A 21,498-nucleotide genomic window follows, 5' to 3' on the forward strand; every position below is an offset into this window, starting at 1 on the left:
AGGCAATGTAAGGAGGAAAAAACATGGGCTTTGAAGTCCATAAGACCTAGATGTTTGAAGCAGTGTTCCTCATAATAATACCTATTTCATAAGACTACAATGTGGATTAAATAAAATATGTAACGTATTTAGCACTGTGCCTAACAAAAGAAGTTATTTAATTCTCACCTTTACCCTGTGGGAAAATAAATATCATCATTTCCATTTTATGGAAGCCCAAAACCCAGGTGTTAATCCATTGTCCATCATCACGCAATTTGTAAAAGGTAGAATTAGACTGGATTTTCTGATTCCAAATCTAATGATATTATGGCATAGGCTCTAAATTTTATTATTTATATATTAATTATAAATTAAAATATACCTGTGCAACAATACCAAGCAGACAAATTAACTTTTCTTTTTTAGACAAATTGTTTAAATTTATACCTTTTCTTGAATACCTGAAAACTGCTTCTGTGATAGAGATAAAATCTCTTTTTGTGCTTTTTTTTTTATGATTCTAAGTAATACAGGCTGTTTTCTCCCTTCCTGGCACTGATTCAAATGATAAAGAACTTTTTAAGTAAGATACAAATACTAACAATTTCTACCTAAATAGTTTCTTAGAGGGAAAGTATGTTTAAGCTGATTTGTAAACCTAAGCCCTCAAATCAAGGTCATATAGAATGTAGATTTTGCCATTAATAAATTTATTGTTAAAAAAAAAAATCAAGTGGTTGGCTTATTTTCTTGGGAGTCCCTAATGTTTGAGAAAGTACCAGGGGTTGCCAGATTGGAAAGTTTGATAGTTCCATATTTTTTCTCTAGTCCATCAAGGGCCTCTACCAGTACTTTTTAAATTATCAGCCCGCCATAGTCTAGGATGTATTACATTGAGCTATACCGAACTACAAGGCCTCATTCCTGTTCTGGGCACCATGTATTTGAGGTAAATGAGCTGTCCAGATAGGTTGATTTAGATTGTGTGTAACAGAAAAGATAGGTTCTAAACATGGTAAACCTCCCTGCCTTTGGTCTCATGCAGTGGGTGGAGCTCTGGAGTACATAAATTATCAGCTTTTGTCCTGTATTCGGATTTACCTTAGTCCCAACCAGATCCACTTTATTTAATCTCTGATTGAAGTCCGATACCTTTCTTGGTTACTTTAACAGTTGTTGTATGTGAAAGGTTTTGGAGGTGAAAGAGAGAAAAGTCGGACAAAGAAACCTTAGAGTGGGTTTATTTCTGTGCTCCCGGGCAGAGCTCACAGAACCCAAGGTAGGGGATGGTGAGTCCGTGCCTGGGTCTTGATGCGGGTGGTTTTTAAGCAAGGCGGTCAGGTGATGTCCGGAAGGGCAGCACATTTTGCACAGCTTGAGTCATGGTGACCTTCCCTGTTCTCCCAACCTAACAGTATGTAGTACTGCTGAGTTCAGAGCTGCAGAACTCTCTCTCTGAGTCTTAAACCTAAGAGTTGTTTTCAGGAAACCTCTTTTGTGGCTCAGTTGTGGCCTTTTTTTTTCTCTCTCTCTCTCTAAGCCCAACCCTGCAAGGAAAATCATTACCCGCCCCCCTATGAGGGACATGATGTCCAATGATGTAAGTCTCCCTAACAATGTAGTACATGATTCCCAGGGACAAACCTGGTCTTGGCACTGTGGTATCAACAGTGCCTTCCAGACCTGAAGGGGAAAAGGAAATATGACCAAAGAAGATATCAGTGGCTAAGAGAGTTCAAATACAGTCGAGAGGCTATTTTGGAGGGTAGTGTTATGCAAGTATCTGCTAGGTATTACTAATTGCCATGGTTTGCCAAACCCTAACCAACATTATTCCTCTTAACCCCAAGGAACACCTAGGGCTGTAACTGAGATACTACAAGAGTTGTGTGCTCTAAGTCTACTTTCCTGAAACCTGTTACCTCCAGAGGGTTCCTAGGCCAGATAAGTCCTGAAACACAGAGGAGGGTCCAGCCTCTCCAAGAGTATCAACTGATTCCATCTCCTGATCCTATATTGCTGATATCTCTTTTCAACGTGAAAAAGTTAGAATGGGCATAGCCCACAGATCCCTATAAAGTGTGAGAAGGATCAAAAGACAAAAGGAGTTATAACGAAGATAGGATTTAACAAATGAGTATGACTGCTGAATCACTGTATTGATATTTCTTTTAGGCTCCAATGTTTTGTTTTGGAGCAGCTAGAAGAAAAAATCTGAAATTGCAGAATGGTGACCCATACCAAACTTTGAAATCTCTTCTCTAACTACTTGTTAAAATGGACTTTGAAGATTATTGCTTTTCTATTTTTTGTTTCTGTTCTAATTTACTAGCTGCTAGAATGTAATATACCAGAAACAGAATGGCTTTTAAAAAAAGGAGTTTAATAAGTTGCTAGTTTATAGTTCGAAGGCCGAGAAAATGCCCCAATTAAAACAAGTCTATAGAAATGTCCAATCTAAGGCATCCAGGGAAAGATACCTTGATTCAGGAAGGCCAGTGAAGTTCAGGATTTCTCTCTCAGGTTAGAAGGCACATGGCGAACAGGGTCAGGGTTTCTCTCTCATCTGGAAAGGCATATGGTGAACACGGCATCATCTGTTAGCTTTCTCTCCTGGCTTCCCTTCATGAAGCTTCCTGGGAGGTGTTTTCCTTCTTCATTTCCAAAGGTTACTGGCTGGTGGACTCTCTACTTCTTGTGGCTGTGTCATTTTGCTTTCTCAGAATCTACCACTTTCTCCGAAATGTTTCCGCTTTTACAGGATTCCAGTAAGCTAATGAAGACCCACCTGAATGGGTAGAGACACGTCTCCACCTAATCCAGTTTACCAACTGCTTTTGATTGAGTCACATCTCCAGGGAGATGATCTAATTACAGATTCAAACATACAGTACTGAATAGGGATTAGAAGAAACAGCTGCCTTTACAAAATGAGACTAGGATTAAAACATGGTTTTTCTAGGGTACATACATCTTTTCAGATCAGCACAGTATATATGTTATATTTCACAATAAAAAGTTAAAATATGAAAAAAAGATGAGGGATAGTACCCATAGAATAGGTGACCATGGTCTGGATCCCAGGCCCCTGAAGGAGTCCACAGATAGAATTCAGGAAGGTTATAAATGTGGATGGAAAAAAGAAGTCACATATTTATTTACACCAACCTCTAACTTAAATTTAGTGTTCCTTTTAGTTATGCATGTGAGAAATGATCCGCAATAGAATTAGCAGTACCTGAGACTTTGTTACCAGTGTAAATAGCAGATATTTTCATATCATATTACAGTTATTGCAGATAACTCAAAATATCTTTTACTTCCATCACTACTTTTTTGGGGGGTGCATGGTCTGGGAATCGAACCCAGGTCTCCTGCATAGAAGGCAGGCATTCTAACCACTGAACTACCCATACACCGACCATCACTACTTTTTAATTAGGAAAGGTATTAGATCTACCCCTTGGCCTTATTTTTAATGTGTTAATGAAGAAATACGTGTATTAATATATAAAAAATTAGTTAATTGCACATGCAACTGTGGATTTTAATTTTTCAGAAAAAAATGAGAACTTCTGAAAGTACTGGGTGAGCATTTCCACAAGGCAGCAATTGCCTGGGGCCCATTAGAAGGGGCATAGCTTCCCATGTTTCATCACAACCTCCACCCCTCACAGCATATAACCCAGAGATGTAGGCCACCCAACTCCTCTTAGCTTTTCAGTTATGGTCCCTGCTTTAGCACATATAAAAGAAAGGGAAATAGAATGAAAAGCAGTTGGGAAGAAAAGTTGAATACATTTGGAGGACAGATGTGATCAGAAGATGGCTGGATGAAATAAAAGAGCTGAAATTAAGGAGTATATCCAGGTTCTGATCATTATTTTAAGGGTTCTTGCTTATTGGATCTAACAGTTTTGTATCTATCCTTTTTGTGTGACTCCTATTAATTTTATTGGGATTTTTAGTGTGCAAGATTGTTAGTATTATTATAAAATCTTAATGCTCCATTAATTCCAGTATTCACTTAACATCTAGGTTTTGTAAATAATTATGATAATAATGATAGTAACAATTCAAAGACTCAATATGTTAATAATAAAATATTTCAAAAAAGGACATGTTTCTGCATTACACACTTGGATGTGATTAATGGCTTTTCTTAACATCTTTTCTTTTTAAATTTTTTATCCTATTTTAATGAATTGTTTATAGTTTTACATTTTCTATCATTTTTCTTTAAATATTTACCTGGGATTAATTAAATTTCCAAATTTTATAGGAAGCACTTATATAAAGTTAAATATTAATTACATGAATATGAAAATGTTCAAGTTTGGGGGACAATCACTGAGATTGATAGTGTATAAGTATGGATAATGTTTGCTGCTGTAACAAACTCCAAGGTTTTAATGGCTGAACACAGCAAAACTTTATTTCTTGCTCAAGGAACACTTCAGTTGAAGGTATTCCAAGCTTGTGAGTGGCTTCCCTTCATGGAATGATGTGAGGATTCATATTCCTTCTGTCTTGTGGCGCCGTATCCCCTAGGCACATGTAAGTTTTGCATCCGAATAGAGAAAGTGGAAGGCTTATTAGATCAGGCACACTTGCTTATGGCTCCGAAGTGCCACTTTCCCTCATGTTTCCATTGGCAAAGATTTGTCACATAAACAAACCAAGCTACAAAGGAATGTTGCAAAGTATAGTCCCTGGCTGAACTACTTTCCAAGAACAATTTACTTATGCAAAAGGATAATTGCTAATTTTGACGGACAGTATTCGATCTACCAGGAGCACTGAGTTAATGAAACATTCCATTTGAGACTCAGTCTGTACTTTCCACAGAACCTAAGGTAGGTAGGGAGGTGAACATTATTTTCAGTAGAAACACAAACAAACAAAAGTAAATTTGAATAAAAATTGAAAGTAATTACCGAGTGACCTGGCAATGCTGCTTCTTGGTAGATACCCAGAAGAATTGAAAGCCGGGACTAGAAAATATATTTGAACACCAACGTTTATAGTCACAATAGCCAAAAGGTGGAGGCAACCCAAGTATCCATCTGCAGATGAATGGATAAACAGAATGTGGTATAAACATACAGTGTAATTCAGCTGTAAGAAAGGAATGATGTACTGATGCATGCTGCATCCTGGATAAATCTTGAAGATATCATGTTGAGTGAAGCAGGCTGGACAATAAAAAAGACAAATTTTCTTTGATGATGCCTATATAAAATACCTAGAAGAAGCAAACTTCATGGAGACAGATGGTGGTTTGTTGATTACCAGGGGAAGGAGGAAGGGCGAGGAGAGGGAGTAATAGTTTAATGGATAAGTAATTTCTGTGGAGGTGATGACAAAAGGAAGGGTAATGGATGTCAGTAATGATAACACAATATTGTGAATATAATTAATACTACTGAATTGCTTACTTGAATGTGGTTAAAAGGGGGAAATTTTGTTCTTTTCATTGGTTACTGCAAATAAAACATTTTAAAAAGGACAGGTTCAGCTCCTAACCCCTGGTCCTATGAATGTGACCTTGTTTGGAAATAGGGTCTTTGAAGATGTTATTTGTTAAGATTAGGCCAGACTGGCTTAGGATAGGTGCTAAATCCAATATGACAGTTTCCCTTATGGGAATAGGGAAGTGGATACAGACAGACACACAGGGGAGAACACCACGGATTTCTGGCAAGCCACCACCAGAAGCCAGGAGAAGGACACAGAACAGATTATTTTCTACAGACTTCAGAGGAAGCATGACCCTGACAGCACCATGAATTTGGATTTTTGGCCCCCAGAATGGTGAAGACAGTACATTTCTGTGGTTTTAAGCAAAAAAAAAAAAACCTCAAACCTCGAGTGGCGTATTCAAAAGAAAAACATCATCTAAAATAAAGCAATTCAGTTATTGTTTCATGTACATAAAGAATAAAGAACAGTAAATGTACTAAATAATTTAACAATGAAAATTCTCTTCATGATTATTTTAGAAGGAGGAGAGAAGACTGCAGCAGAAAGAAAAAAATCAATAAATCAGGGTATAGAAAGAAATAAAAACAAAGAAAGAATGAGTAAAAGGTAAAGGTGATAAAAATAGGCCTGTAGAAACTAAGCAGGAGGGAAAATGAAAGGGACCAACAGTGGACAGGGTGGAGAAGGGCAGGTTTTGAAGTGTGGGCTTGGAACGTTTGCCGAGTTATGCACTTTGATAATGGGCTTTAGAGCATTCTGGACTCTTAGTGTGTTTGAAATATGTTAGAGATGGTTAACCTTGCTGAGAACTACTCAGCTCTTTTAAAGCCTTTGAGGCCCCACTCTGAATGGAATAACTAGAGCAGCCCAACAGGGTAGAAATTAATTTCTAGACCTAGAGATCAGCAGCTAGGAGAATTAAATGAAATAAATCCCAATCCATTTCAAAGTTGATTCACCCTTCTTTGAAGAATATATTCAGATAATTCTCAATAGGTGATTAACAGAAAGAAATACTATCTTTTTTTAGGGGCTTAGAGATTAAAATGAATGTTGCTAAATGTATTTCCTATTTCAAAATTGTGGAATTATAAGGTTACCATTGGAGGGCTCAGACCTCATAACCCATAATTTGCACAGAACACAAGAGATCAGTATAGTAGTAATATTGGATAACAGCAGAGTGGGTAAGAGTGATTTCAGTGGATGTTTTAGAATCATCTGAAAGAAAGAAAGATTCAAGGCTATGGATACATGCTTCTGTTTTCTTATTCATCATTCTTTGAAGATATTCTTGCCCTCCTCTAATAGTTTAAATGTTTTAAATATACTTTGAAATCTCTTAACTGTAACAAGGATAGGGCTATTTCAGTCTTTGTTATTTTCTTTCACTATTACCTTAATAAAACTTAACTTCTGTTCCAATTCTCTCTGCGACATTTTTTTAACAGCAATTAAAGATCAGTATCTGAGTGATGAAGTTGGAAATCTTAGGATATTTTTAAAGCTAATTTTTTTTTCTCTAAGACAAAATCTCTGCAGTGAATTATGTCAGTATTCTAAAATATCAAACCTCTTCTAAATCTGTTGGATGGAATAAACTAAAGTTAATATCTTTTTTTTAATGAGATCAGATTTATAGTCATTTCAACCCTTTTAACATCTGAAAATTTGTATGAAGGAAAAAAAAAGAAGTTTCCTTTTTAGAATGTAATAATGATCATAGTGGTTGGTACTAAAGATTCTTCCAGTTAACAGAAGGTACTTTCAAGCTGCTTTGAGTATCAATTAGCTTTTTTTTTTCCAGTTAGCTTTTAATTTTCAAAAATACTAAGAATCTTGTTTTAGAATCATCATTTTTCAGAATAGAAAATCTCATTTTTCAGATTAAAAAATCTGAAAGCAATACTGGAGCAATACTTTGAGCCAAGGAGTATTTGTATCCAGAACCTAAAACTCTTCCCATGATGCCATTCTAATTCTTAGTCTTAGAATAAGGGTCAAATTACAGTTTAGTTAAATATTGGGTGGATAAATGGTGACACTGACTTAGTAAGAAGTATCTGTGATATATTTTTTATACTTAATTTTAAGAAGTAAAGAAATGTCTTTCTAAACAACTTATTGGAAAACATTTCAAATTCTATGCAATCTACTGACACTTAAATGGGAAAATTTCAGTTTCATTGAACATTTATTTAGTTGAGAAAGCATATTTTCTCATTGCTATATTTGCATAGCAGAGGCAAGGACTCTTACAGAAACAGAACAACCACACATTTTATTTTGGTTATATATTTTTATGCTGTGTCATTATTTATTGCTAGAAAAATCTGCATCAAAACTGGTTTTGAAGTCATTATTTAATCTAATACAGTTGCAGAATAATAGTAAACACTTAGCAGCTATCATATATGTATTTACCTCAGTTAATTTTTAAAGAAAAAAACAGAATAGATTGCTTTGTATCTACCTTTGCTTTTTAACTAAAAACTACTTTCTTTCTTAAGACTTTTTTATTTCTCTTTCCTCTTTCTTTTTGAATCATTAATCCAAGGTCACAGAATTCATTATAGAAGTAGACTAGATTCACATTGGCTTGTAAGCAAGTAAATAGTAGTGATTATAACAACAATAATTAAGCTACAATTGTTTAAAATAGACATACTGGAATTAGTGTATTTTTTAATTTATTTCCATTTATTCCATGGGAGAGTTTTGAGCTGTCCATGCCAAAATAGGTAATAACAAGTATCAGTATTCTTAAACTTGCCCTAGGAGCCTATGTTTTTACCTGGTCCTGTATGACAACTGATTAAAGTGTGGTTCTAGGTAAGAAAGTAGGCACGAACAGTATGATGAAAGAGTTGTAAGAGGTAAGCAGGTCAAATACTAGAAGATTACTGAGAGTTTTAGTGAACAAGTAAGGGAGGGTCCATTGAAAAGAATGACAATGAAACCCAGGATCCAAGGAAAAATTTACTCTGCCTTGCTTGTGGTTGAGAAACCACTCGCAGTTGGGTCATGTGACTATCTTTTGCCTGAACCCATCATAGGGCAGATATACCCTGCTGGCCCTTGGCCATCATTTACAAGAATAACTTGATATCTCAAACACTTTGATGATAGAGAAATGTGTCAAATGTATAGTTAATGCAGTTGTGTTTACTTCGAGGTCACCATCTGGGTTTGTTCTACACAAATACAGAGAATATGCTGTTTGAATACAAAACTTATTGTATAAAGGAAGATAATCAGGGTAATGTAAAGATTTGAAATCAAATCCAAGAAAAGAAATTCAGAACAATAAAATACTTTAACATTTTTCTTTACTTTGATGCTTTTCCTTATTTTCTATTGTAAATACAGAAAAAGGTAAGTTTAGATACTCACTTCCCACCATATACCAAATTAAGTTTCAGATGTATTAATGAATTAAATAGCAAAACAATGAACAGTTATAATTCTTCAAGAAATGTATGTGACTCTTTGGTCTTTGCAGCAGTGAGACTTTCTACCATAAAAAAGCAGAGAAAGAAACCATAAAGAAATTGATAAAAATGTTTGACTCCACAAAATTAAAAATGTTGTACTCCAGAAACTATAAATTAACTAAATAACAGATGACATGTAAGTAGTTGATTTAATTGCAATAATTAAATATTTAAAAATATAATTAGCCAGTGCTAGTTAGATGAAGATAAGGCAAATGCTGCTGGTGACAGCTTGTAAGTGGGTTTAACTTTAATAAAAAAAAAAAGGTACATAATTCTACTTCCAAGATTCTGTCTTACAAAATATAATCTGAAATATGGATAAAGATTTGTATGGCAGTAGTATTGATAATATACTGTTTTAGAAACCAAGTATCCAACCATTTGGTGGGAATTAAAGAAAATATATTATTATACAAGTCAATAGGACACAGCCATAAAACAAAGGTGAATTCAAAAAATTTTATTCATGTGATACATTTGCTTGCATCATTACTCTTATTAAATTTTAAAAAGCAGATTCATGAAAAGATATATTTAGAAAAAACAGCCAGCATAGTTTTATCTTGGAGTATGGAATTATGAGTTTTTTTTCCTTTAAGTGTATTTTATTTTTCAAGTTTTCTACAGTGAGTGCGCATTACTTTTTGCCGAATTTATAAAGCCTTTGACTTCCATTTTTAGTCAAATTTGGGACCAGTGGGGAGTTGTGAGTAGAGAAGTGATGTTATCTGGCTTTTGTTCCAAATGCCTACTAGCAGTTTCCTTTATTCAACCTTAAAGCAGTATTCCTGTGTCTGTGCAAATACCCCATAAAAGATATAAGAAATGCAATGGTCTGCATGGACCAGCAGGTAAATAAATGGGTAAAGGGAGCCAGATGTAAGTGCACCGGCATGCCTGCGCTGTATGTGTGGTAGGGACACTAATAAACTGGATGGGACATCTGCTTCCCATCTCTACATGATCGCTGTCACTTGGAAATGGGGGAAAATGTTACCTCATCAAACAAGTGAGCAAGATAAATTGGAAATCTAGATTTTCATGTGCATTTAAAATTTTGCCACGTATGTGACAACACAGAAAAAGGAAATAAATTTAGCCCTGGAGTATTGGTTTGTTGTTTCTGTCTTCTCATCCACAGTGGCCTGGAATCATTTTTATGTTCTGGTATAGTTTCTGTTCTTGATAGCTCTCACGTCTGCCCTCCAGTTTTCTCTGTCACTCTGAATTTTATTCACTCAATTTATTTTGTCTGCCTTATTTATTGATCTGGTTTGTTCCTGAGCCTACACAATATTTTTCTGGAGATTTCTTTTCTTAGTTTTCATTCCATGCGTTGTTCCAATTCACTCTAAGTAAGTTTTAAGAAATGCTCAATTTCAGCTTTTTCTTTAATAATCTTCGTAGCTCAGAGGCAAACGAGTTAGAAAAGATGTATTTTTTAGATCCTCAATATTTAAGAAATGCAGAATATGGTCATTTTTTTTGAGATTTAATCTTACATTTTATAATGGGGTCACTGAAATCTGAATTGAGACGTATGGCCTACTTTTAATTAGGCCTTCTCTTTTAGTATAACCTTTAGTAAGTGGGACTTGTTTTCCTTTGGGAGAGAAATGAAAGGAATATGATAAAACTTGCAATTATGAAAGTTTCTAATGTAAATTTAGGACGATTTACCTTAGAAAAATGTAATTTTTCCAGAAAAAATTTGAGGATGTATTATGATATACTAGCTAAACATAAATTAATAGTGTAAACGGATGACCTCTTGGAGTAGAAATGGCACCATATGCCATATTACCATATATTTAATTTTTAAATTAAATACTAATCTTTAAAATCACTGTAAGATACCCAGTTTTTTCTAGTCTTTTTTTTTTCAAAGGAGCTTATACTTTTGTGTATTTAAAAAATAAATGAAACCAGAAAATGTTTGGATTTGACATTCCAATGTCTTAGGACAATGGGGTATGGTCACTGGACAAAATTCAGGGTGATGTAAATATGTGAATAAAAAACTGAACCCACTCTTTGCCCTCTTAACCCACTCAGCCACAAACATTGGTACCAGTTTTGTCTTGCAGGGAAAGACTAACCAGAAGCCGAACTAATCCAGGCAAAAGGCCTTCATGTATCTGGATGTTGAATGTCTCCAGTGGAAAAGCTGAATGACCACCTGTTTGCTTTTCTGTGAAATCTATTACTTGGATGTGCCCTATCAGACACAGAGTTTCCATTCAAATTATTCAGTCTTTACTTCTAAGTAAGTTAAGGAAGACCTCTAATACTAAGAATCTAAACAAAAGGAAAGTCAGAGGAAGAGGAGGCTTTTAGGAAACAAAATAAAACTTCAAATAAGCTATACATTATTATCCCAAGAGAAACAAAAACCAACATTGCATGTCTGAAACAAAAATATCAAATACAAAAAATCCAAGAACAAAAGAGAACTCTTGGAAATGAAAATATGAGAGCCAAAATAAAAGGTTTACATATGGAAATAAAAAGCTAAAGATAATATTCAGAAAGTAGAAAAAGTACAAAGTTAAATGGTGGGAAAGGAAAGAATTAGAAATGTACAGGATGCAATCTCTGACTAATAGGAAATTGAAAATTAGAAAAATATAATGGTCAGAAAATGATTAATTAAGTAATATAGCAATAAAGTAATAAAGTGATTAAAGTGAAAGTGAGTATACAGCATAATGAATTGGTGATGAGAGGTGGGGCAGAAAACAAAGAACATCATTATTGATTTTTTTTGTTTGTTTTTTGGGTGGTGCATGGCCCAGCAATCGAACCCGGGTCTCCCGCATGGAAGGGCAGCATCCTACCACTGAACCACCTGTGCACCCGCCATTATTGATTTTTGAACCTTGGAAATACAGACAGTATCTTAAAAGTATCCAGAAAAAAAAACCCCAACAATTTGTAGCACACAAATAATTGGGATAATATGAAGTTAAAAATGCTTGATAGAATATAGATAAATTCCTTCAAAAGTTGCAGGTAAAATGATTTTCCACCTACTAATTCTATATTTACCTAAGTAATTAATCCAACATGAAGGCTGACTAATGAGATTTTAAGTCATAAAATGACTAAAACTTGTCTCCCTATTTTCCTAGGAAACGTTTAGGTATATGCAGCAAAATGAGGTGTAAACCAAGAAAGAGTAATATACAGGATTCAGGAAATCCAGGAAGAGGAAAAGCATTGCCCAAATGAATGATAAAGGCAAGTTCTACATGGTAGTCCATGCCACAAGTCTAGTGAGCAACCAGTGCAGACCAAAAGCCCCAGAATAGATGACTTCAAGAGAAAATAATACCCCATGTATTTGAACATACCTAAAAATGTTCAGAATTCTTACTTAATTTAGCTCAAATGCTATTTCTTTAGTCCAGAAGCAAATTAATTAATCCCTCATCTCTTTCCTTGTATTTACCAACTCATTATAGATTACCTTTATAATATTGAGCATCTTTACAGTGTTTCTTTGTGTGCATATCTAGCCTACTAGATTGTGAGACTCTAGAGATTCGAGAATTTATCTTATTTATCCACACATCTGCAATGTCTGTTAGAGAATGAAGAGTTTTGGTAGGTCTTAAAATTTGATAACATGTTACTGAGCATGTGTTCTGGAAGGTGTTTGGCTGTGATTTCAACTTCAGAAAATATTTAGCCGGTGAATATTTAAATAGTTTGTTTTTTATTCATTAAACTGTTATAGCAAGCTATTTAAATATGACAAATTCTATGCTATTGTGTTGATTCAAAACTAAAAATGCAAATAGTTTCTTATATACATGTGTATACACACATAAATAAATATAAAACTTTCAAATGAAAAATATGTGATATGAAATTTAAATGTCTTTATAACACTAATAGATAATAGAATCCTGTTTTTCTCTTACTCAAAGCTGATATTTAGGAATTTTTCATATATTTAGACATTGTTAGAAATTTTGCCACATATATATAGATATAGCCTCAATGTAATGCAGCTATTAATATAAATATATACAACCATAAATTACTAGATGTTACTGAATGCACTTAATGTTTCAGAAAGCATATTTTTTAAAGTACTTTTTAATTTATGGAGATAGCTTCTTAGATTGTCAGGTTATATCTTCCTGAGAACTAGAATCTTTTTAATGAGGTGATATATTAGCTGTAGCTTTTCTGCAAGCTACAAATAATTTATGAAAATTGTAAATGAATAAACTTGAAGTGCGTTAAGGACACGTTTAGTAGACACTAAATGTGAGAGTAGAAAAATCCAGATGCCATTAAGTTTACATTAGAGATGGAAGAGGATAAGCTCAAACTTGTTCAAATATGTGTGAATCACTATAGAAACGATGGAAATCCAACATTTCTGTGCTCAAAATTATGAAGAGAAAGAATTTTAAACAACATTTTGTGTTCAAATGTATTATCGTGGAAGATTGTGGAATTTCTTTCTGTAGGTCTTTCTCATTCTCACCCAAGTATTTTGCTGAAAAGCCCTGCCTAAAATGTGGAAGCAAGCTAGAGGACTTCCTGTGGTATTGTACAACCGTTCTTCTTGTATCCTTACTGAAATTGGGCATACAATTGACCATTCATTGATATGTTGATTCATTTACAGTCAACAAATATGGGAATTTATTGTATGTCACTTGCCATGAATCTTATCTTTCAGGAGAGCAAAATAATTGAGTGTAATTCACATGAATAAATTTGCAACTAGCAATTTTGATAAGGTCTGTGAGGTAAAAGGAGAGTGCTATAAGAATGAAAAAGTACTTTAATATGCTTCGTTTTCATATATAAATAAATACTAGCATTTATAAAGTGCCTTTTCTGAGGTACATTAGTTACTAAGGTACACTAAATTTTAGTGTAAGAATAAGAATTTTTTCACCATTCCTGTCAAGTAGATTCAGAAAGAGAAATATATTGTAATCTCTGTTTGGCCCTTGGGGAAACCAAGTCAAGTGGAGACTGAGTAACTTGTCAAACGCAATTAAGTCATAAAAGCTGGAAATGTTTACTTCTGGTACTATTCGTAAGGCCAAGTTGTCAGGGTTGGCTTTTAGATAGAGGAAGAGCCTAAGAAAATGAAGGCCAACCCTATCCTTTTGCAGATAATAAAATTTAGGTGAAGAAACCTGCCCCTTGTCACGAAAGTGCTAGAAGTAACATGATTCTAAGCCCCCTGTTCTCTTACTTTGTGACTTTATGCCATAATCAGTGAGTCTAATATTAGATTAAATCTAGTTTTCAAAAATTGTACTTACAAATATAGATATTCCATTTTAAGAGATTATGATTTTTGCTCCATCTAGCTAAACTTAATTGGGTTAAATACCAGGTATCAAAGATCTAGAAAGGTAAGATTCCTTTCATATCTAGTCTGAGTCAGGATTTATTTTTTCTCATGATGGAAATTCTGTTGAGAGAGAGAGATAGAGAAACAATATCTCCCATTCCAGTTTGTTCTTCCAAACATGCCGAGATATTATATACTTACTTAAGCTTATGGTTTGTATTATCCATTCTACTGATTTTTATGCAATCACATGCTCCACTATATGATTAAGGAAGTGAATCTTGTATTTTGGTCTTGATTATTTTAAACTTTTTTTTCTCTTCCAGGGTTATATATTCATTCCTTACATTTTTTTAAAACATAGTGATTGTTACTGATTTGAGTTTTATATTCTTTATTATCATGCCATTGATAATTGTGGTTTATACATTAGTGCCAGGAAATGGTATACATTCTCTTAACAAAATGATTTTTTTAATGTTATGGATAATGTTAACCTAGTTGGTGATCATTTCTTGAGCAGTTATCAGGGAAAAACAAAACAAAACAGGTTGTGTGGGAACTGAAACCTCTTCCAATTTTTTTTTTCTTAGAGAAAAATCATACAGAAAATACAGTTTCCATATACCCCCCTAACCCCCCCCCCCCCCGCATAACACATTGCATTGGTGTGGTACATTTGTTACAATTGATGAAAGATTATTATAATTGTACTGTTAACTGTAGTCCATGATTTACATTAGGGTTCCCTAAATAGGTTGTACAGGCCTATGATTTTTTGAAAAATTTTTGTTTTACTAACATATATACAACCTAAATTTTGCTCTTTTAATCATGTTCATATATATATATAATTCACTGCTATTGTGTTCACAGGGTTGTGCTGCCATCCCCACTATCTATTGCCAAAACTGTTCCATTAGCCCAAACAGAAAGTCTTTACAATTTAAGCCTTAATTTCACACTCCATAACCTTACCCCAATACATGGTAACCTGTATTCTAGTTCCTGACTCAATGAATTTGATTATTTTATCATTTTGTAGCAGTGAGATAATATAACATTTATCCTTTTGTATCTGGCTTACTTTACTCAACATTATATCTTCAAGGTTCATCCATGTTGTTGCATATATCAGAACTTCATTCATTTTGTGGCTGAATAGTAACCCATTTTATGTATAGACCACATTTGTTTATCTCGTCATTGGTTAATGGACACTTGGGTTGTGAGGACTTAATTCATTTTAGGGTCTTTTAACTAAAGTCAATACATAATTTGGTATGAGAATGAATAGTCATTTAATATGAGGAAAGAAATTCATAACAAAGTACAAAGTTTAAAAACTGACAAATGCCACCAACATCATGAAATCCAGAGCAGTAATTTAATAATTTTATTGTTAACTGACTTACACAGCTCTTTAAAACATTTTCCTTAAATCTTTGAGGTGTATATACTTTTTAATCACCTCTTCGTAAGGCATCAGTTCTACACTTTTTCCGCTAAACAAAATAGAAAGCTAATTCAGTCTTCCTTCTAGCATGTATTTATTACATGAATAAAACATCTTACTTTGCACACAGATGAACTTACATTTGCAGTATTGCTATAAGTTTGTGCTCTTAAAAATACAGGGGTTCTGATAAATTCTCTTTCGTTAAATTATCATCAGAAAGAGAGAAAAAAAAGTATGGTATGTTAATCATGTTTATTGTTGATGAGAGAGAACTTCTCTTTTGACTGAGTGTGAATGAGAACCAGATTCTCCACTTGAAATTTTATAGGCCTGATGATCGGAATAATTTTCTGTAGAACTAGCTTCTGACCCTGTACATTTCAAAATATTTTTTTTTCTACTACTCACATATTTCCACTGCTGGGCATGGTAGGAAGTGGTTTTGTTGTGATAAAACATTCTTGTTACTATACCTGGAGAGTGACCAGTAGGAATATTCTAGAAAGTCATTCCTACTCTGGGAGTAATGATAGCCTGATTACATATGGCGATGACTTTGACCACAGAAACAGATCCTGCAAAACCCACACTAAATGAGTCCACAGCTCATCTTCAGCATTGCTTGGCCCCAAATTGCTCAAGGCCATTATATGCCACCCAGCAGGAGGGTAAATGTGATGGAGAGAAAGTTGGCTTAGAAAGAGACTGTGGTCTTAATTGATTGCAATGAAAATCTCTTCTGCAAATTAAAAAAAAATATTATCATGTAAACATACTGGTAGAGTCCCTTACAGGTCCTTGGAAGATGCCTGCAAGTGAGGAGGGATCCTGAAGCTTAAGTTTCATTGACATCACATATCTGGCCTCTGAAAACTTAGAATTAAATTTGCAACTCAACTTTATTAATAGAGAATAGGATCTGATTGGAATATATTTCTGAAGTTTAACTGTTTCTCTGGCCCTATTTAGTTTTTCTATTAATAATTTTCCATTGTCCTAAGAGTTGCATGTTTTATTCTCACATTGTACATATTTTTATTCCAAAGAGGTGTTGCATTGGGGTTCCAGTAAGACAGATGTAGGCAGCTCAAGTTTAGCTGAGGAAAGCTTAAGAACTGGCTTGTTTACAGAGGCTTGGTCAGCGTTAAAGTGAAGTACCCAGAGATTAGCAACAGTGGGAAGTTGTCATCCCCCCAGGCCTGAAAGGGGCAAGTGGAGGAAACTTGTTCTTGGAGGCTACTTGTGGTCCTAGAAGAGGGGCTGAAGGAGAAGAAACATAAACAAAACCAAGGCATTGAGGCAGGCAGGCAGGCAGAACACAGAAATGTCCTCAGCCCTCTCTCCCCATGTCCTCCCAGCCATGCTTCCCACTGGCCAAAACAAGCCAGAAGGCAAGTGACTGGGTATTTCAGTTCATAGGGTACAAAACAGAGTGGAGGGTGGCAAACAATAAATATGGTGTTGGTACACAATCAACATTACCTAGCACAGGCCCCTAATAGTCTTAAGATAATGTCTAGAATTATATAGATTATCATTTGATTACTGGGGTTTAAGTCTATAGAATTTTAAAAATTATCAGAAATCTTTTACCACTACTTAAAACTTCATGAAAAAGAAAGCGAAGCTGTTTTTTTTTTGTTTGTTTTGTTTTGTTCTGTTCTGTTTTTTAGTGATGTGGCCTAAAAGAAACAACAACAAAAACAAAAAAGATCATAAGGTGATCTGCTAGTTACCAAATTAGAGGTTTAATGTATAAAATTGTATTTATACAATATGTAATATTTAGGGAATTATTGCTAAACATGTTTATGAAGAGTACACCAAGGCCCAGTGAACTGTAGGTTAAGCACAGAATAAATTATCCTGAAACAAAAGTTCAAATAGTTTCTGCATGTCAACTTTTCACTAGCCTGCTGAGAGCGTTTTTGTCTGCCTCTCCATGTATTTCGCCATTCTCGGTCATTAAACTCACGACGCCTGCATCAGTAACGTCACAGAAACCACTCTCCCTTTAGACTTCTTGGCACAGTCGTTTTCCCTTGTGTCTGTGGTGATAGGTTTTAGTGGGTGTGAAGCCGTTCTCTAACTCCTGGGTTGAAGCTCGCAGTGTAGTCTCACTCGGGGTGAATGAGAAGTGGGTCTACCTTTCTTTCCTGGTCTATGTTCACTGATTGTGTAATGCTTTATGAAGTGGGTGATTAATGTGGATACAAAACTTAGCATTTATGTACTACTGAACTGCTGGGAACAACTTTTAGGACTAACTGCATCTCTGGTTACTTAATGTGTAGGTTTGTCTTTAAAAAGATTTGAAACTATTTTAATGCGCCTTAGTCTAAAGGCTTAGTTGTGTGTGTAGTCTGCGTGTTTTTGAGGCACTGAAGCACAGTTTAAAATGTATTTAGGTGTTCAGTAAGTGCAAGTTTCCTCCTCCTAAAATTCAAGTCTCAAAAGGAATAATTCCTTTTAGTGTGACATAATAATAGGTTTGCTTTTATCAAATGTGTTTTTCTGCCTATTTGTATGTTCTCCTTAAACACCATCAAATCCCTTTATATTTAAGAAGTATAGAAATGCTAACGTGAAAGTTTGCATTTCTAGCCCCCGAATAATTCTGATTATCAGTTCTCCTGTGGTTATGGAGAGAATGTAGACTTTTCATTTAGAAAATCTTGGGTGTGATTCACTTAACTAGTTTTTTGAAATTGCGCTTAACCTCTAAGCCTAGCTTTCCTCATCCATAGAATGTGGTTGGATAATAGCTACCTACTGTAAGGATTAAGTACACTTTTATTGGTTAAACCTCTAATTTGGTAACTTGCATGTGGTAGGCACCCGAAATATAACAGTTCCCTACTTTCAGTTTTTCTCCCTGAAATAACATGCCTTATTATTACATGTTTATTTCCTAGATAACCCACTCCTGGGTTTACTTTTCTTCAGCAAGGGAAGAAAATACATAAAGAACTTAAATAAAACATACTAATAATCATCATTTCCTAAAAAAATTTGGAATTTTTTTCCCAGGCAAATCACTACTTTATTCAACAGCTAGCACATATAATATGTATTAAGAATTCAATAAATATTCGTCAAAAATACTATTCACTGATTTAATTTGATTTGTTATTAATGTAGACTTTAGGACAAAGCAGGTTAAAGTACATATAGGCTTAGGTATAATTATTTATCTGTCTATTTTAGTTTTGTGCCATCAGTGGAGTATTTGAAAAAATCTTAACCAAACTGAATGTACTTTGTAGAGTACATAACATTTTTTTTCCTTGATTAAATGCCTGAATCATGGTAGACATTGTGAGACCTTTATTTTTTTTTATCATGTTTTCTTTCTTCTCTGTGAAAATAGCTGTTGACTTTCTAAGAGTGCTAACTCACTGCTGCATGAACATTCAAGAGCTTTGAAACAAGCACCTGGCATTTGGTCGATTGATAGATGAGTGTGCAGTATCTGAGTTTTACTCTCTCAGGGAAACTTTAAAATTGAGGTGGCTGTGGCTAATAGCGACTTGTGTACACTGTTTGAAGCTTCCATATAACCAAGTATTTTGTTTAGTGGACTCCCCAGATTGAGGAAAGTGTATTTCAATTTGCAGCTTCTTTTGCAAACACCTAAAAGTAACTGATTTTAGATGCAACAATTCTTTAGTTGTTTTCGTATCTGACAATTTTAGGTGTGATGGAAGTTATTGGAGAAATATTCATATAATGCACATTTTATTTATGTTTTTACATGATTAAAATTCATTTTTAAGTTTAAATATCAGACTTAAATATCAGCACATAGCTACTACAACAGGTTCTGTTATTGACAATGAAGCAATAATAGTAAGCATTTATTAAAGTGCCAATTTCTGTTTCTGCTCTGCATGAAGTGGGTACTATCCTAAGCCTTAATAAAAAGACCACAATTTTATATATTTAAGTAAATTGAGCTTTTATTAAAAATGTGTATTTTGACTGCTTATAAATTACAAATGCGTTATTTTTTTTCTAACATGTAATAATGAATTCAGTGAAAGAAGTTAGAACTTGACTTATAAGCAAATTGTAAAGTTGACAAAAGAAAGATTACATGTGCACAATTTATGCTACTATGTACTCACACACTCATATATGCAAAACCATGACTTAAGTTTTAATATTATACTACATTATAAATATGAATGAAAGAGAAGTTTGTTTATTTCTAATAATAATTTTAAAGATATTCCTAGGAAAATGTAAATAGGATAAATATTTTCTAATATTTGTGGTAACTACACAAGATCTTTTGACATCAGATTTTAGAGTTCATTAATTTTAATGTATTTAAAATGCTGTTTGCCTATAGAATAACAAATTAGTTCCCTATGAAGTTATTTTGTGTTAATGCAGTGAAATCTGCTTATTTCCACATTTAATATTAAAGAGGTAAAAAGGTAAAGGATAGTAGAACAGTGAACTGGGAAACTGAACAAATATAAGTAAGCCATGCTGTTTTAAGTACATTTACAATATGTTTGTGAATTCATAATCTTTTCTCCTTTGTCTGATTTTAAGAAGTGAGGCAGCACAGTAAATGTTTCTATATAGTACACCATTTCTCCACCTTGGTTAAAAAAAAACAAAACAAAACAAAATTTCAGTAAGATATACCTGGGGTTACTTATACCTGTACTCTAGCTACTCAGAGGCCCATGAAACACACATTTTCCAGCAATGGTCCTTAACTAATGCTAAAATCAAACCAGCAAAGAAACCTTAGGGATATTTTGAAGTGGTTGTTTGAGACTAATATTGCCTACAGGAGGTTATTGAACATTTTATTGCTGTGTTATGTTACTGCAGTTCTGAAATTGATAGAATTTTGAATCGATATCACTGTTTTTAAAAGTTTGCCTTTTGACTCTCACTCTTATTTTGCAATGTGGGAAAATTATTTTTCCTGCTACAGAGGGAGTTATAAAGAGAAATGAAAGTGGTGGCTACTAAGGGAAAGAGAGTTACTTCTTTAAAAATGCCACCAATGAGACAGTGTTTTTACAATGTCTCTTAAAATCCCACGCTTAGAAACACATACTGAAAAAAAAGAAAGTCTTTGGGATTTCTGTGACTTTACTCACCTCTATAGAATCAATTTAAGGAAACTTACCAGCTGAAAACAGACAGGATACTCCTAATTTAAAGATAATTGTGGGTTTAAAGAAGGAAGTAATAATGGAAAGATATTTGAAATCAAGTTTTTCTTAATAGTAATGTCTGCTCTTTTATGAATTCAGTGGATGATATAGTTCATTGACCATATTTTCCCTCACATGTCCTACAAATCTAACTGTGGGTCTTAGGTTTATGAAAATTCATTACATAACAAAGAGAGTCACTGAAATGTATTGTCAGGTCTGGATTATGGCCATCCATTGAAATATACTCAGGTGTTTCATGAATCTAGAGAACAGAACAAAACGATATTGCATTGCTATATTTTTTAGAGATGTTCTACATTTAAGAAATTACAAATCACTGAAAAGATATTGCTAGAATCTTCTATATTGTAAAATATAAGTTACTTAACTGGAACATGGCCTCTCATTCTCCTCTGATTCTTTATTTTGTAATTGCTTAAACTTAAGTAATATCTTATCTCTTAGTTTTCTTAGTATATCATTCTTTGATTTTTATGCCTATGATTGCCAAAACAATTTTTATCTTAAGCTTTTGATATTAGCAGGACTGGATGTCCTATA

At 34.0% G+C, this 21,498-nt stretch overlaps 1 protein-coding gene and 1 non-coding gene across 6 annotated transcripts in view; one reads left to right on the top strand and one right to left on the bottom strand.

Moving 5' to 3' along the window:
• ADGRB3 (adhesion G protein-coupled receptor B3) overlaps positions 1 to 21,498 on the top strand; it is a 723,849-nt gene that overhangs the window by 45,558 nt on the left and 656,793 nt on the right. The window lies entirely within an intron of this gene.
• TRNAR-UCU (transfer RNA arginine (anticodon UCU)) lies at positions 3,327 to 3,398 on the bottom strand. Its single transcript has one exon. It is a non-coding gene; the product is annotated as a tRNA-Arg (tRNA).

This window comes from Tamandua tetradactyla, chromosome 5 (genome assembly GCF_023851605.1).
Source record: "Tamandua tetradactyla isolate mTamTet1 chromosome 5, mTamTet1.pri, whole genome shotgun sequence".
Classification (NCBI taxonomy): domain Eukaryota; kingdom Metazoa; phylum Chordata; class Mammalia; order Pilosa; family Myrmecophagidae; genus Tamandua; species Tamandua tetradactyla.